General features: G+C 37.4%; 1 protein-coding gene across 2 annotated transcripts in view; it reads left to right on the forward strand.

Annotated features, from left to right (window-relative positions):
- Positions 1-14,763, forward strand: part of REC114 (REC114 meiotic recombination protein) — a 98,284-nt gene that overhangs the window by 9,710 nt on the left and 73,811 nt on the right. The window lies entirely within an intron of this gene.

Genomic DNA, 14,763 nt, shown 5'->3' on the forward strand with positions numbered 1-14,763 from the left:
AAATAAAGTTATTAAAATAGAAAAAAATCATTAAAAATAGAAAAGCGATAAAAAGAAAGAGAAAGAAGAGAGCAACCAAACCAAAAAACAAATCCACGAATGATAAAAGTGCTAAAAACTATACTAAAACAAAAGCAAAAAACGGACAGTCAGAACCCTAGGACAAATGGCAAAAGCAAAGCTATACAGACAAAATCACACAAAGAAACATACACACTCACAAAAAGAGAAAAGAAAAAAATATATATATGTAAAAGCAATTAAAAAAGGAAGAGAGAAACCAAATCAATAAACAAATCTACCAATGATAATAAGCTCTAGATACTAAACTAAGATAAAACCAGAAACAAGTTAGATGCAGAAAGCAAACCCCAAGTCTACAGTTGCTCCCAAAGTCCACTACCTCAATGTTGGGATGATTCGTTGTCTGTTGACGTATTTCAGAGATGCAGGGTACATCAAGTTGATTGTGGAGAATTAATGCGCTGCTCCTGAGGCTGCTGGGAGAAATTTCCCTTTCTCTTCTTGTTCACAGAGCTCCTGGGGTTTAGCTTTGGATTTAGCCCCGCCTCTGCATGTAGATCGCCTGACGGCATCTTTTGGGAAGTGTGAGGTCTTCTGCCAGTGTTCAGTAGGTGTTCTGTAGGAGTTGTTCCACATGTAGATGTATTTTTGATGTATTTGTGGGGAGGAAGGTGATCTCCCCGTCTTACTCCTCCGCCATCTTGAAGGCACCCGCGCAGATTGCTTTTCAATTAAAGTTTTACCACGTTTTCCAGATTCCAAGGATTTCTCACACATGCCCTAATTGGTTGAACCTGACAACTTCTTATTTTTTCCTTTCAAAGGGAAAAAAATCCTTTAATTTTTATAGAAGGAACTTAAAATAATTGCCCTACTTAGAAATTAAGAAATACAAAATGAAGTTTGTACTTGAACTGTTAAATGCAGATTCAACATAAGATATACTTTGGGTCCTCTTAACAGTGTCCTTTTTTTCTTTATATTCCTTGTGCCTGCATATTACTTAGCATATGATAGGTGCTCAGTAAATGTCTGTGTGTGGTAACTTTTCTTATGATAGTGTGCTAATTATGATGTGATAGCTACTGTTTATTGTTTACTTCAGGATATTTCTTATAGCAGCCCTATGAAGTAAATATTATTATCCCCTTTTATAGATAAGGGAACTAAAACTCAGAGAGGTTCGGTGGCTTGCCCAGGAACACAGATAAGTTAAGAGAGAATTCGGACCCTGTTTTTCATGCCTCTAAAGCTTGTTCCTTTAACCCCTATGCTGTTTGTCTTAGAAGTGTTAATATTTCATTTGGGGAATAGCAGTTCAGTTATGTAGATGAGGACTTTTGAGATTAACACACAGGGTGAAAATGATAAAAATGATTGTAGGGTTTTTTTTAAGGAAAATTTAAGATTCAGTAAAAGCCCAAGAAAATTATTTTTGAAAATAGTGAAGTAGTAGTTCTTCTTTGCATACCTGGTAATTTTTGATTGGATGCCTGATATGAATTTTACCCTGTTGGGTGCAGGATATTTTTGGATTCCTATAAATATTCTTGAGCTTTTTGCTGGGATAAGTTATTTGGAAACAGTTTAATCCTTTCAGGTCTTGCTTGAGCTTTGTCAGGTGAGAGCAGAGCAGCATTTGATCTAGGGATCATTTTTTTCCCACTCCTGAGGCAAAATTCTTCAGCATACGTACTCTACCCAGTGTCCTTAAATTATGAGGTTTCTCACTCTGGCTGATAAGAACAGACCCTATTCCCTGCCCTGTGTAAGCGCTCAGGATTGTTCCTTTAAGTCCTTTCAGGTGGTTTTTTGCCCAGCCTCTGGTCATTTGCTCACACATGTGTGTATGCTGAAGATTTGAGGAGGGATCTCTCTTGGTACAGCTCTCTCTTCTCCGGTATTCTGGCTTGCAAACTCTAGCCACTCTGACCTACCTGGACTTGGCATCTCTCTCCCCTCTACTCAGGGACCACACACCAGGTTCTGTGCTCCTTCTTCTTGTACTTTGGCCTGGAAGCTTTCCCCAAGAAGTAACTAGGGCAACAGTAAGGCTCATCTCCTTTGTTTCTTGTTATTTCTCAGGAATCATGTCCTTTATTACTTGATATCCAGTGTCTTGAAAATGTTGTTTCCTCTAATTTGTCCAGTTTTTAGCTGTTTCAGGCAGGAAGGCAAGTTTGGTCCCTGTTACATTATGTTGGCCAAAAGTGGAAGTCCATAGTGGGTCATTTAATCCTGTCCCATTTTGTCATTTTCCACTTCATTTCATCAATTCAACAAAAATTATTAAATTATCTCTTTGGTACTTGGCATTTAGTTAGGCACTGGAGAAGCTATGGAACTGTTCTTGTGTTTCATCACAATCAAAATATTGGGGCACTTGAGCACAGGATTACAAAAATATGTAGGGTCTGATCACTAGAGTGGTGTTTCTCAAAGTGTAGTAGGCAGACTACTTTCCACAGTCCCTTGGGGGGTGCTTGTTGAAGCTGCAGATTCATGGTTCTTGTGCTAGACCTACTGAATCAGAATCTCTGAGGGTAACTGTCTAGGTGATTCTTATGTACTGCAATCTGTCTTCATGCCCCAATTCTGAAGGAAAGGTAGGGAGAGGGAACAATTGCCAAAGTAATACTGATACTATTTAATAATTTATGAAGTATTTTCATAAACCTCTTCACACTAATTCTCACATTTTTTTTTTTTTTTTTTTTTTGCTGTACGCGGGCCTCACTATTGTGGCCTCTGCCGTTGTGGAGCACAGGCTCCGGACGCGCAGGCTCAGCGGCCATGGCTCACAGGCCCAGCCGCTCCGTGGCATGTGGGATCTTCCCGGACCGGGGCACGAACCCGTGTCCCCTACATCGGCAGGCAAACTCTCAACCACTGCGCCACCAGGGAAGCCTCCTAATTCTCACATTTAATAGCTCTATTTAGATCTAATTACCATTTTATATACAAGAAACTTATGCCTGGCTAGGTTAAACAGCTTGCCAAAGGTTTACATAGGAGTGGAAGAACTGATTCTAAAAGTCTTGTCTTCCTCAAGCCATTCTGCTGTACACTGCTGCTACTGACAGTGGTATCTTCTCTTATGAAGAGGTACAGGTGTCAAGAGTTACTATTCTTTCATGCAGCTTGCTTTTTTAAAGAGTTAACAGGTTATGTTGCTTTGTTGATTAGGATTAAGATTGGCTCTGAGTAATAGAAAATGCAAAATAATAGTGGATTAAATAAGATGCAAGTTTATTATTCACATAACAGTACAGGGCTGGTATGACACTCCACAGTGTCAGGAAATGAGGATCCTTCTATTTTGTTCCTCTGCCATGCACGGCCGTGGTCTCATAGTCCAAGATAGAACTGATATTCTAGACAGCCTGGTGGAGGAAAGGATGAAGAAGTAGACAAAAGATTCACACCTGCTGTCCCCTAAGGAAGTTTCTGGTAAGTTGCCACATGACACCTCCTCCTGTAGTCAGAACTTAGAGCTGTGGTCATCTTAACTGTGTGGACAGCTGGCATATGTAGTCTGAATTCCACGAGATCATGTGTCCAGCTAAAAATCAGGGGTTCTATTACCATATAAGAAAGAAAATGTTTATTGGAGAACAAGAGAACAAGTCTCTTCTGAATCCTGAGACTGCTAAGAAATGAAGGCTTATTCCTGGGGGCCCTGGTTGGAATTCAAAAGGCATTTCTAATAGCAACAAACAAAAAAACTTATTTAGTACATAATTACTATATGTCAGTACCTAGAATGGTGATTAGCAGATATCCCCCAAATATTTATTGAATGAATGAATCAAGGTCAGGTATTCTGGTTAAGTATCTGATTTTGCATTATGTCATTTAATCTTTCTGATGACCCCATAACATAGTTATTACTATTTTTATTTTTAAGTATACTTCTAAGTTGCAAAACAAGGATTTGATCCTAAATCCATCTGATTCCAGATAATGTCTTTTTTAAAGTAGTAGTCTTTGGTGTTGTTCACCAGATATACTAAGATTGCATATCCCTGGCCTCTTTGAAGTTGTGTGTCATGTGACTGGTTTTGGCCAGTGAAATGTGAGCAGAAATGACCTATGTCATGGACAGGAGCTTTAGGAGCCAGTGTATGATTCATTGTCATCTTTCTCTTTGCTACAGTGTTGCAGGTATCTGCCGCTCTGTCAGCTTAGGTCCTATTGTGAGAAAGATGGGCAGTGTGAGGTAAGTGGGAAGACAGGTAGAAGGAGGATGCATAGGTAGTGTGAGTGAGAAATAAAACCTTTGCTTTGGGGGGTTGTTAATTTCTACAGCATAGTCTAGCCTACACCTGACTGATACAGAAATAATTTTTATAATTGTTGTTATGTTTAATTGAATTATATGTCACATACAGTGACATATTGTAGATTGCTTAGGCTTTTGAGGAAGAACCTTCTAACAGATGTTCTAACATTTTTTTTCCTATGACAAAATTTTTTTTCCAAAGCACCAGATTATAAATACATATTTCCAACTCTTTTCTCCTTCAGTAAACAAAAGGTTCATTTTATCGTGTAACAGACATAGTTTTCATAGAGGCTATGCCTTGTTTGCATACCATGATTTAAGGTAGAATTTCTCTAGACAAATAATAGTGAAGTTTTTGTTTTCACTTTAGTTGTTGAAGGAGTCTAAGAACTTATAGTTTAAAATGAGGCCTGAGAAAATTAAAATTCATTCATGTTTAAGATTGTTCCCTGCCTACTGTGTGCTGGACACTATTCAGGGCTCTGTTTAGAGATGATTAAGGCCTCACCATTGGAAGATCTAGCCAATTAAGCTCAAGTACCTGCTCATTTGGAATTTAGGGTGCTTTTCACCTAAAAAATGACAGCATGGCATCCAAGAAATAAATTAGAGTGTTTCTTGAACTCAGATTTAGAAATACAGTTTGGATATTGGAACTGTTACGGGTGTAAGTGAACCTTGTTTGTGAATAAATAGAAGAGAGTGACTGTGAAGGTAGCAAGGCAGGTGGCAGGTATAAGAGTTGCAGTGACCTAGGGTAGGTGTGCCAATGGGAGGTACCACTTTCTGGTATACTTGGTGATTTTCATAGGATTTATTAGTTTGGGAGATTTTTAAACGTATTGGAGAAATGTCTTAGGACTGTGTTTTATAGAAAGAACAATAACCAGAGGGGCCTTGATTGGTAATCAGGGCATAAAGAACTTATTCCTTTGTTGTATGGGAGGTATTTTGAGTAAATATATTTTGCTTATGGCTACTAATCAAGGTGATCAAGTTAACTCCAATAGCTAGGTTTAAAAGGATTAGATAATTTCACGATTATTAATCTTATTTGGATATATGTGGTAAAAGAAGAGGAATCACATCTCATGCTCTGATGCATGAGATGGTATTTTTAGATTCTAAAGAAAGAACAGATTCCCCAGGTATATATAATTACTTTTTTTTTTCGCTTTGGGTGTTATGCTCTTATAATCGTGTTTATTATTATTGTTACTGTTAACACTTTGCATTTCTGTGAAACATCAAAAGCAAAATACTGAATTTTACAGTTTGGTAGTGGGTATGTAGCAGGGCCACTTATATTAGCATAATATGTCCTACAAGTTCGTCGAAATAATTTATGAAGCTCTTTAGCTACCAGGAGTAAGTGAGGAGGCAGCTAATAGCCTACTTAACAATTTTGCACATTTTTCATATTTTATGATGAATAAGTCAGCAATTTGGGCCAATATATAGAGCGCTGACACTTTCTGAGGTGTCTTAAAAGCAGGAAAAAATTCAAGTACATAATTTGTCATATCTGACAAGTAACACTATTTTAGCCTTTCATGTAGGTATAAGTTACTTTAAGGTAAATACATTTGAAATACTTTTCTATATTTTCATGTATTTCTTTTAACCTTTTTCCTAATTAATTTTAGATTAGTCCTATAGTACATACAGTCTTGCACAAATACATGAATATAAAATAGAAGGCTCTCTGACCATTTAACCAGTGTATAAGCTGTGCCTGTATAAGCTTGTGATAGGCAGGCTCTGTATCTCAGTGTGTGCTACTGTGTTGATGGCAAAATACTACAATAGCCAGAGCTCAGGTTGATGTAAATCTTTCCCCAGTTTTATTGAGGTATAATTAATATTTGACATTGTATAAGTTTAAAACGTACAACATAATGATTTGATAAATGTATATATTGCAAAATGCCACAATAAGTTTAGTTAACCATCCGTCACCTCACATAGTTACAAATTTTTTCCCCTTGTGATAACTTTTAAAATCTACTGTCAGCAACTTTCAAATATACAATACAATATTGTTAGCTATAGTCATGATGTTGTACATTACATCTCCAGAGCTTGTTTATCATTATAACTGGAAGTTTGTACCTTTTGACCACCTCCACCCATTTTGCCCACCCCGCCTCTGTTTTCCACCAATCTGTCCTGTTGCTATGAATTTGATTTTTCTTTAATTCCACATATGAGTGAGATCATCCAGTATTTGTTTTTCTCTGACTTATTTCACTTAGTATAATGCCCTCAGGGTTCATTCATGTTGTCACAAATGGCAAGATTTCCTTTTTTTTTTTTAATGGCCCAATAATATTCCATTGTGTGTGTGTGTGTGTGTGTGTGTGTGTGTGTATACATACCATATTTTCTTTATCCATTCATCTGTTGATGGACACTTAGATTATTTCCCTGTCTTGGCTATTGTAAATAATGCTGCGGTGAACATGGGGGTACAGGTATCTCTTTGAAATAGTGATTTCATTTCCTTATGATGTATATACCCAGAAGTGGAATTGCTGGGCCATATGGTAGTTCTACTTTTAACTCTTTTTTAGGAAACTCAATACGGTTTTCCGTAGTGGCTGTACCAGTTTACATTCCACCAGCAGTGCACAAGGGTTCCCTTTTCTTTACATCCTTACCAGCACTTGTTACCTCTTGTCTTTTTGATAATAGCCATTCTGACAAATGTGAGACAATATCTCATTGTGGTTTAGATTTGTATTTCTCTGATGATTAGTGATGTTGAGCACCATTTCATGTACCTCTTGGCCATTTGAATATGTTCTTTAGAAATATGTCTTTTTGGGCTTCCCTGGTGGCGCGGTGGTTGGGAGTCCACCTGCTGATGCGGGGGGCGAGGGTTCGTGCCCCGGTCTGGGAGGATCCCACATGCCGTGGAGCGGCTGGGCCCGTGAGCCATGGCCGATGAGCCTGCGTGTCCGGAGCCTGTGCTCCGCAGCGGGAGAGGCCACAGCAGTGAGAGGCCCACGTACCGCAAAAAAAAAGAAGAAGAAATATGTCTTTTTAGGTCCTTTGCCCATTTTTAAATTGGATTATTTGGTTTTTGCTGTTGATTTGTATGAGTTCCTTATATTTTTTGAATATTAACCCCATATAAGATAGGTGGTTTGCAAATATTTTTATCCACTCCATAGCTTTTCATTTTGTTGAACATTTCCTTTGATGTGCAGAAGCTTGTTGGTTTGATGTAGTCTGCTTGTTTATTTTTGCTTTTGTTGCTTGTGCTTTAGGTGTTATATCAAAAAAAAAAAATCATTGCTGAGACCATTGTCAGGGAGCTTTTTCCCTTTGTTTTCTTCTAGAAGTTTTATGGTATCAGGTCTTACATTTAAGTCTTTAATTCATTTTGAGTTAAATTTGTGAGTGATGTAAGATAGGGATCTAGTTTCATTCTTTTGCATGTGAATATCCAATTTTCCCAGTACCATTTATTGAAGAGACTGTCTCTTCTCCATTGAATATTCTTGGCTCCCTTGTCAAATATTAGTTGATTTGTATATACATGGGTTTATTTCTGGGTTCTCTATTCTGTTCCATTGGTTTATGTGTCTATTCTTTTGCCAGTACCATAATACTGTTTTGATGACTTAAATCTTAAGCAACATTTAGGTTAGCAACTAGAAAGAAGATATGAACGTGGTATATGTTCTGACACCTTAAAATAATCTTTTTCTTTGAAGACTTTGTCTTTAAAAATAACTTTTTTGAGTTTTTTATATTGTGCTGTGAACATTCCAGTAAAATACTAAATTATCACCCATTAAATATATTTCCCAAGAGCCAGAAATAGGTAATTTTTTTCTCAGCTTCTTGGATTATATTAGGCATTATGATGTTCGGAATTTCTCAGAAGAGTTAGGATATTTCATTGTAGCATCCTTTGTAGTAAGCTGAATGCTTTTTTTACCCTTCTACTTAGTCAACAGAAAAGCCTTATGTAAAACTTTTTGATTGTGCTTGAATTTCTATATAATAAAGGTAGACGGAACATACGGTAAACCCACATATACATATCAGCAGCTTCAACAATTACCAACTCATGGCCAGTCTGGCTTCGTTGCTACCCTGTCCATGTCCATCATGTTATTTATGTATTTTTTTTTTGCGGTACGCGGGCCTCTCACTGTTGTGGCCTCTCCCGTCGCGGAGCACAAGCTCTGGACACGCAGGCTCAGCGGCCATGGCTCACAGGCCCAGCCGCTCCGCGGCATGTGGGATCTTCCTGGACCGGGGCATGAACCCGTGTCCCCTGCATCGGCAGGCGGACTCTCAACCACTGCGCCATCAGGGAAGCCCCTGTCATGTTATTTTGAAGCAAATCACAGCCATCATACCATTTCATCAGCTATTTCAGTTGGTATCTCTAAAAGATAAGAACTTAAAAAAACAATCGTAACATCATTTTCACCCTAAAAATATAATGGTTCCTTAATATCATTAAATAGTCAGTGCTCAAATTTCTAATAGTCTCATAAGTTTCATAATTCTTTTAAACAGGACCATACGTGGATGATTGATTAGTATTTTTTTATTCTTTAAGGTTTCTTCTATGTGATCCACCTCTCTTCCTTCCTTGCAGTTTATTCGCTGAAGAAACCGAGTTCTGAAGAATTTCTTACAGTATGATTTTGCTGACTGCATCTCTGTGGTGCAGTTAACGTGATCCTTTGTCCTCTGTATTTCTTGTGAATTGATAACTGAATCTAGAGCCTTGATCAAGTTCAGGTTGAGTTTTTTGTTTTTGTTTTTGGGGTTTTTTGGCCAGACTGCTTAGTAGGTGGTTTAGTCTTCTTCCCATTGGAAGTGTGTAATGCCTACTTATCTCTCCGGGGAGTTGCCGCTATTGAAGCACAATGCCTAGAGCCATTAATTAATTAGGAGTTGCAAAAATGTTGATATTCTAATTTTATCATTTTTCTTAACTTATTATCTGGAATATAAAATATTTTATATTCTTTACAAAAGTAAAGAAATATTTCCTCATATCCACTAGAGTTTACCTGGAGGTCAGTTTGTATAGGAGAGGTAAGATAAATGCTTGATTCTTTGCCTTCATTTACTAAAAAAAAAAAATATGAGTTTGTTCTCCAGAATCTTCTGGTGTTGGAGAGTGACTTTTTTTTAAGACTTTTAAGATCTTTATTCTTTAAATTTAGAAATTTTATCAGGGTGTCTCTAGTTGTTGATTCCCCCCTCCCCCCATCAAAGCCTGGAACTCGAACCTTTCCATCTTCTGTCTCATATCTCTGCAGTTGTGGAATAGTTGTTCTGCTATCTGTTTAATCATTGCCTTTGCTCTGTTTCTCCCCTTCCACTTTAGCTCCTGTTAACATTCGTTCTCCTGGGGCTGAGTCTTTGCTCCACATTATCTTGTACACATGATTTCTACTTTGTAGTTATGCTCTGTGTTTCTGAATATTTCTCCTACGTGATCTTTCAGACCATTAATTTGGTCTCCAGTTCTTCAGTTAAGCTATTGAATTTTTATATGTTTTTAGCTCCAAGTCTCCTTAAGTGTTCTTAATAATAATTATTATTGGGACTTCCTTGGTGGTCCAGTGGTAAAGAATCTGCCTTCCAACACAGGGGACGCAGGTTCCATCCCTGGTTGGGGAGCTAAGATCCCACATGCCGCGAGGCAACTAAGCCCACGTGCCACAACTACTTAGCTCGCGTGCCTCAACGAGAGAGCCCGCGTGCCACAAACTACAGAGCCCACATGTCCTGGAGCCTGTGCGCCACAACTAGAGAGAGAAAACTCGCATGCCACAACTGGAGAGAAGCTGGCGCACCGCAACTGGAGAGAAACACCTACAGACCACACCATAACGAGAAAGATCCCACGTGCCTCAACAGAGATCCCGTGTGCCGCAACTAGAGAGAAACACCTACAGAGCATACCATAACGAGAAAGATCCCACGTGCCTCAACAGAGATCCCGTGTGCTGCAACTAAGACCCGACGCAGCCAAAAAAAAATAAGGAAAATAAATAAATATTTAAAAAGAACTAAAATAATAACAATTATTATTTTTTGGCTCAAGCTGATGTTGATCTCCTCTGGCAGCTTTGTTCTGCTAGGAGCCACCTGTTCTGGGTTTTCTGTTTGTTCTTTATTGCTTTAGCCTATTTGGTATGTTGTCGTTTTCCTTTATCTAACTTATGCGTCTTCTTACTTTTGGGGCTCAAGTCCAACATACCTTAAGTGTTAAGTGTTGGGAGGTGCATGAGTCTCAGCCTTCTAGGTCTTCTGTAGAAGAGTAGAAAGGACTCAGCTAAGTAAGTTTCCCAGCTCCAGTATGACTCCTTAGAGGCTGGGAGACCAGTAGGAATTTCAGAATACACAGGCTGGTCTTCTTGGGGTCGGGGGGATGGCCAATTTCTAAGGGTTAGGCTCTCTCCCAAGAACTGGGGCATTCCTGCCTTTGCCCTAGGGCTACTTGCTTAGGCTAGGGCCTCCATTCTCATCCAGGGGGAAAACTCAGCTCTTTTCATCTGGATCCTGAGACTCAACCCACCCTTCTGGCCCACTTGGATGCTGATTTTAATAACTGCTCAAGGAAAGGTAATTGGTATTTGGATTGGATTTAGGAAGGGAAGACTGCAGGGATGCAATCAAATTACATTTTTTCTTGAACCTCTTGGAAGTCTTAAATTAGACATTTTCAAACTGAGCATACCATAAAGATCTTTTAGATGAAATATTGCAACAAATATATGAAAAATAGTAACTGTGGAATTCCCAGATACCTGGTATCCTTCCCATGCGATACCTAGTAACCTTCCCATGCCATCAAGTCTTTGCTCAAGCCTCACCTCAGCGACGCCCATGCTGACCACCCTATTATATTTTAACATTCATGCCCTGTCTTTACACTCCCATTCCCCTTACCCTGCTTTGTTTTTTCCCTAGCTCCTAGCGCTTTCTTATATACTAGATAATTTACTTATTATGTTCAGTAATGTGCCTAGAACATATGAAACCCAAAATGGATAATTTTTAACACTTTCCTCCCCTAAATGATGAAATTATTTTCATAAAAATTTCATAAATGAAATTATTATGCAGACAGTGAAATTTATTGAGATTCATTATTATAAGTATGGCAGTAAGATAAATAAGAAAAAGGAAATGCACGCTATAGTATAAGGCAGGAAAAAAAGTACAAATGTTTAGCCAGTCTTTTATATCTAGGTAAATGTCTGAACTTTGCTTCTTTGGTTAGAGGCTGATATTTTATGTAATTGATTTCTCTTTAACTAATAAGTGATTTTAAAAAATAGTACTGAAAATCTCCAAATACACAATCTAGGCAACTAATGATAAAATTGCTGATATGTTTTATTCTCTTTTTTGCTATTTAGTTTGGAAACATTTAACAGTTTAAAAGAATAATATTTTAATATTAAAGGTATTATTCAAATTTAGTAACATATTTTGAGTGTGAACTAAAATTTGCATTTGCCAAACAAAAATGTTCCATCCCGTTGCTTGCACTTTCGTTGTTTTAAAATTTTAAGCACAAATATAAATGCCGAAAAGAAGGTCCCATAAAATGACAGCATTGTAATTCGCGTTCTGTTTCTTGGTATTTACAGTCCCTGTGCTATCATTGTTTATTTTGAATCTATGGTTTAAATGCAGAAGAGTGTCATACCACAGGGTTGAAGTGAAGTGCATCCCAAGAAAGGGTTTGAGACAACAACTTTGCATTAGGCAAGCTTGAAGTATGTCAAAGCCTTATGAGCTTCTCTTGAAACAGATGTATGTGGTTAAGTCTGCGTGTATGTGGGCCAGCTTTATAACTGGGAGTTTTCCAAATGAATGTCTATGTAGAAAACAACGTTTGTTAAAGAATAAATAAAAATCTGATAATTTGAAACTTACATGTGTATTATTTAAACTCAGCAGTAACTGTAGCAATTGTTTAGAACTTAGATCAACAAAAGATTTTTTTCAGGGAGGGGTATTTCATCAGTGACATTGATTAGAGTTGCCAGCTCCTGGTAGTAATAAAAAGCAGCTGCTTTTTAGTCAGTTTGACTATTGTTTATAAATTCTCAACAAAGCATTGCCTGTACCAGGGTTGACTGCTCCCACCATTTCACCCTTAGTGTGCCACTAATTATATTTATTGTTTACTGTTTTCTGTACCCTTGCCCTGCATCCCATCCCACATTAGCTCCATGAGAGCAGCTAATGTTTTGTTCAGTGATGTGTCCCATCTAAGAAAATGCTTGGCATCTGTTAGGTGCTCAGTAAATATTTGTTGAATGAGCAAATGAATCAATGAAGCTCATGGTTAGGGACATTCCCTTCTATGTTTTTTTTTCTTTCCCTAACATTTAGAAGAGAGATCAGTACATAGTGAGTACTTTGTTAATGTTAAATGACTTAAATGCTCAGTATAGGGTCTCTTTTCATGAATTTCCACATGAATTTTAGAATCAGCTTGTTAATTTCTACAAAAGAATTTAGAATTTTTGATTATTACTGCTGTAACAAATTGCCACAAACTTAGTGGTTTACGAAAACCCAAACTTAGTTTGTTTACGCTTTGCACACAGTTCTGGAGGTCAGAAGTCTAAAATAGGTCTTCTGAGGCTAAAATGAAGGTGTCAGCAGGGCTGCATTCCTTCTGGAGGCTTTAGGGGAGAATCCGTTTCTTGCCTGTTCCAGCTTCTAGAGGCTGCCTGAATTCCTTGCCTTGTACCACCCTTCCATCTTCAAAGCCAGCAGTCACATTTCCTTCTCTGACTCTGACTCTTCTGCCTCCTTCTTTCCCCTGTAGGGACCCTTCGGATTCCATTGGAACCATCTAGATAATCCAGCTCTCCTAGTCTCAAGATCCTTAACTTAATCACATCTGCAAAGTCCCCTTTGCCATGTAAGATAAGATATTCATATGTTCCAGGGATAAGGACAGGAACCTTTGGGTGGGGATTATTATTCTGCCTACCTCAGCATCTTAACTATTAAATCTTCTATCCATGAACAAAGTATAACTCCATATATTTACTATGTATTAAATTTCTGTCAGTTTTCAGTGTGCAGATCTTTCACTTCTTTTGTCATATTTATCTCTAAATATTTCATATTTTTCATGCTATTATAAATTTTGATGTTTCTAAAATTCCAAATTCCAGTTGTTCTTTACTAGTTTGTATAAATTTAGTTTTCATTTATTGATCTTGTATCCTGCAATCTTTCTAAAATTCATTTATTAGTTCTAGGGAAATAAATTGGATTTTCTATATAAATGATTGTGTTGTCTGTGAATTAAGACAGTTTTTCTTCTACCTTTCCAGTCTGGAAAGGAAAGGCTTTTTACTTCTTTTTCTTGCCTAATTATAGTGTTTAGAACCTCCAGTACAGTGTGGAATAGAAGTGGTGATATTCTTGTCTTATTCCTTATCTTAGAAAGCTTTCAGTCTTTCACTATTAAATATGATGTTAACTATAGTTTTTTCATAGATGCCCTTCATCAGCTTGAAGTTCCTTCAATTCCTGGTTTGCTGATTTTTTTTTTTTCACTCATGAATGGATGTTGAATTTTGTCAAATGTCTTCTATATATTCTTTCATCTAGTGAGGTGATCCTATGATTTTTCTCTTTTAGTTTGTTGACATGGTGAATTACATTCAGTTCAAAGTACTTCCTGATTTGTCTCTTAATTTCTTATTTACCCATGGGTTGTTGAGAAGTACATGATTTAGTTTCAAAATGTTTGGAGACTTTTTCAGAGATATTTCTGTTATTGATTTCTAATTTAATTTGTGCTCAGAGAACATACTTTAAAATTTACTAACACTTGTCTTATGGCCCAGAATTTGGTCTCTCTCAGTAAGTGCTCTGTGTACACTTGAGAAGAATATATATTTTGCTGATATTGAGTGGACTGTTGTATAAATGTCAGTCAGGTCATGTTGGTTGATAGTGTTGTTCACGTCTACTATATGCTTGCTGATTTTCTGTGTTTATCAATTATTGAGGGAGGGGTGTTGAAATCTGACTATAATTGTGGATTTGTCTGTTTTTCCTTACAGTGCTATCAGTTATTGCTTCATGTATTTTTTATGGTTTTTACAAATATTTTGTTTATTTTAATGAAGCTGGTACTGACGATGTCCATTTAAAACCTATATCCCCGGCCAAAAAGTACAAATAAAGTCAAAAGGAGCAGTGTTCTGTTGTATACACTTCTGCATGAATAACTTTAACTGCTAAGGAAAATTAGAACTTTTCTGGGATCTTCTGACAAGGTTTGTCGTTCATCTTAAAATGCTTTCTCTTCAGTGCAGCCATCTTTGGAGCTAGTCATTTATTCTCACCACCTTTGTCATCTTGACTCCAATCTGATATTCCTCTTCTTTTGGTCCAGACCCTCAGATTTTAAAAGTAGCTTCAAGTTA

Source organism: Phocoena phocoena, chromosome 2, assembly GCF_963924675.1.
Source record: "Phocoena phocoena chromosome 2, mPhoPho1.1, whole genome shotgun sequence".
NCBI classification, from domain to species: Eukaryota; Metazoa; Chordata; class Mammalia; order Artiodactyla; family Phocoenidae; genus Phocoena; species Phocoena phocoena.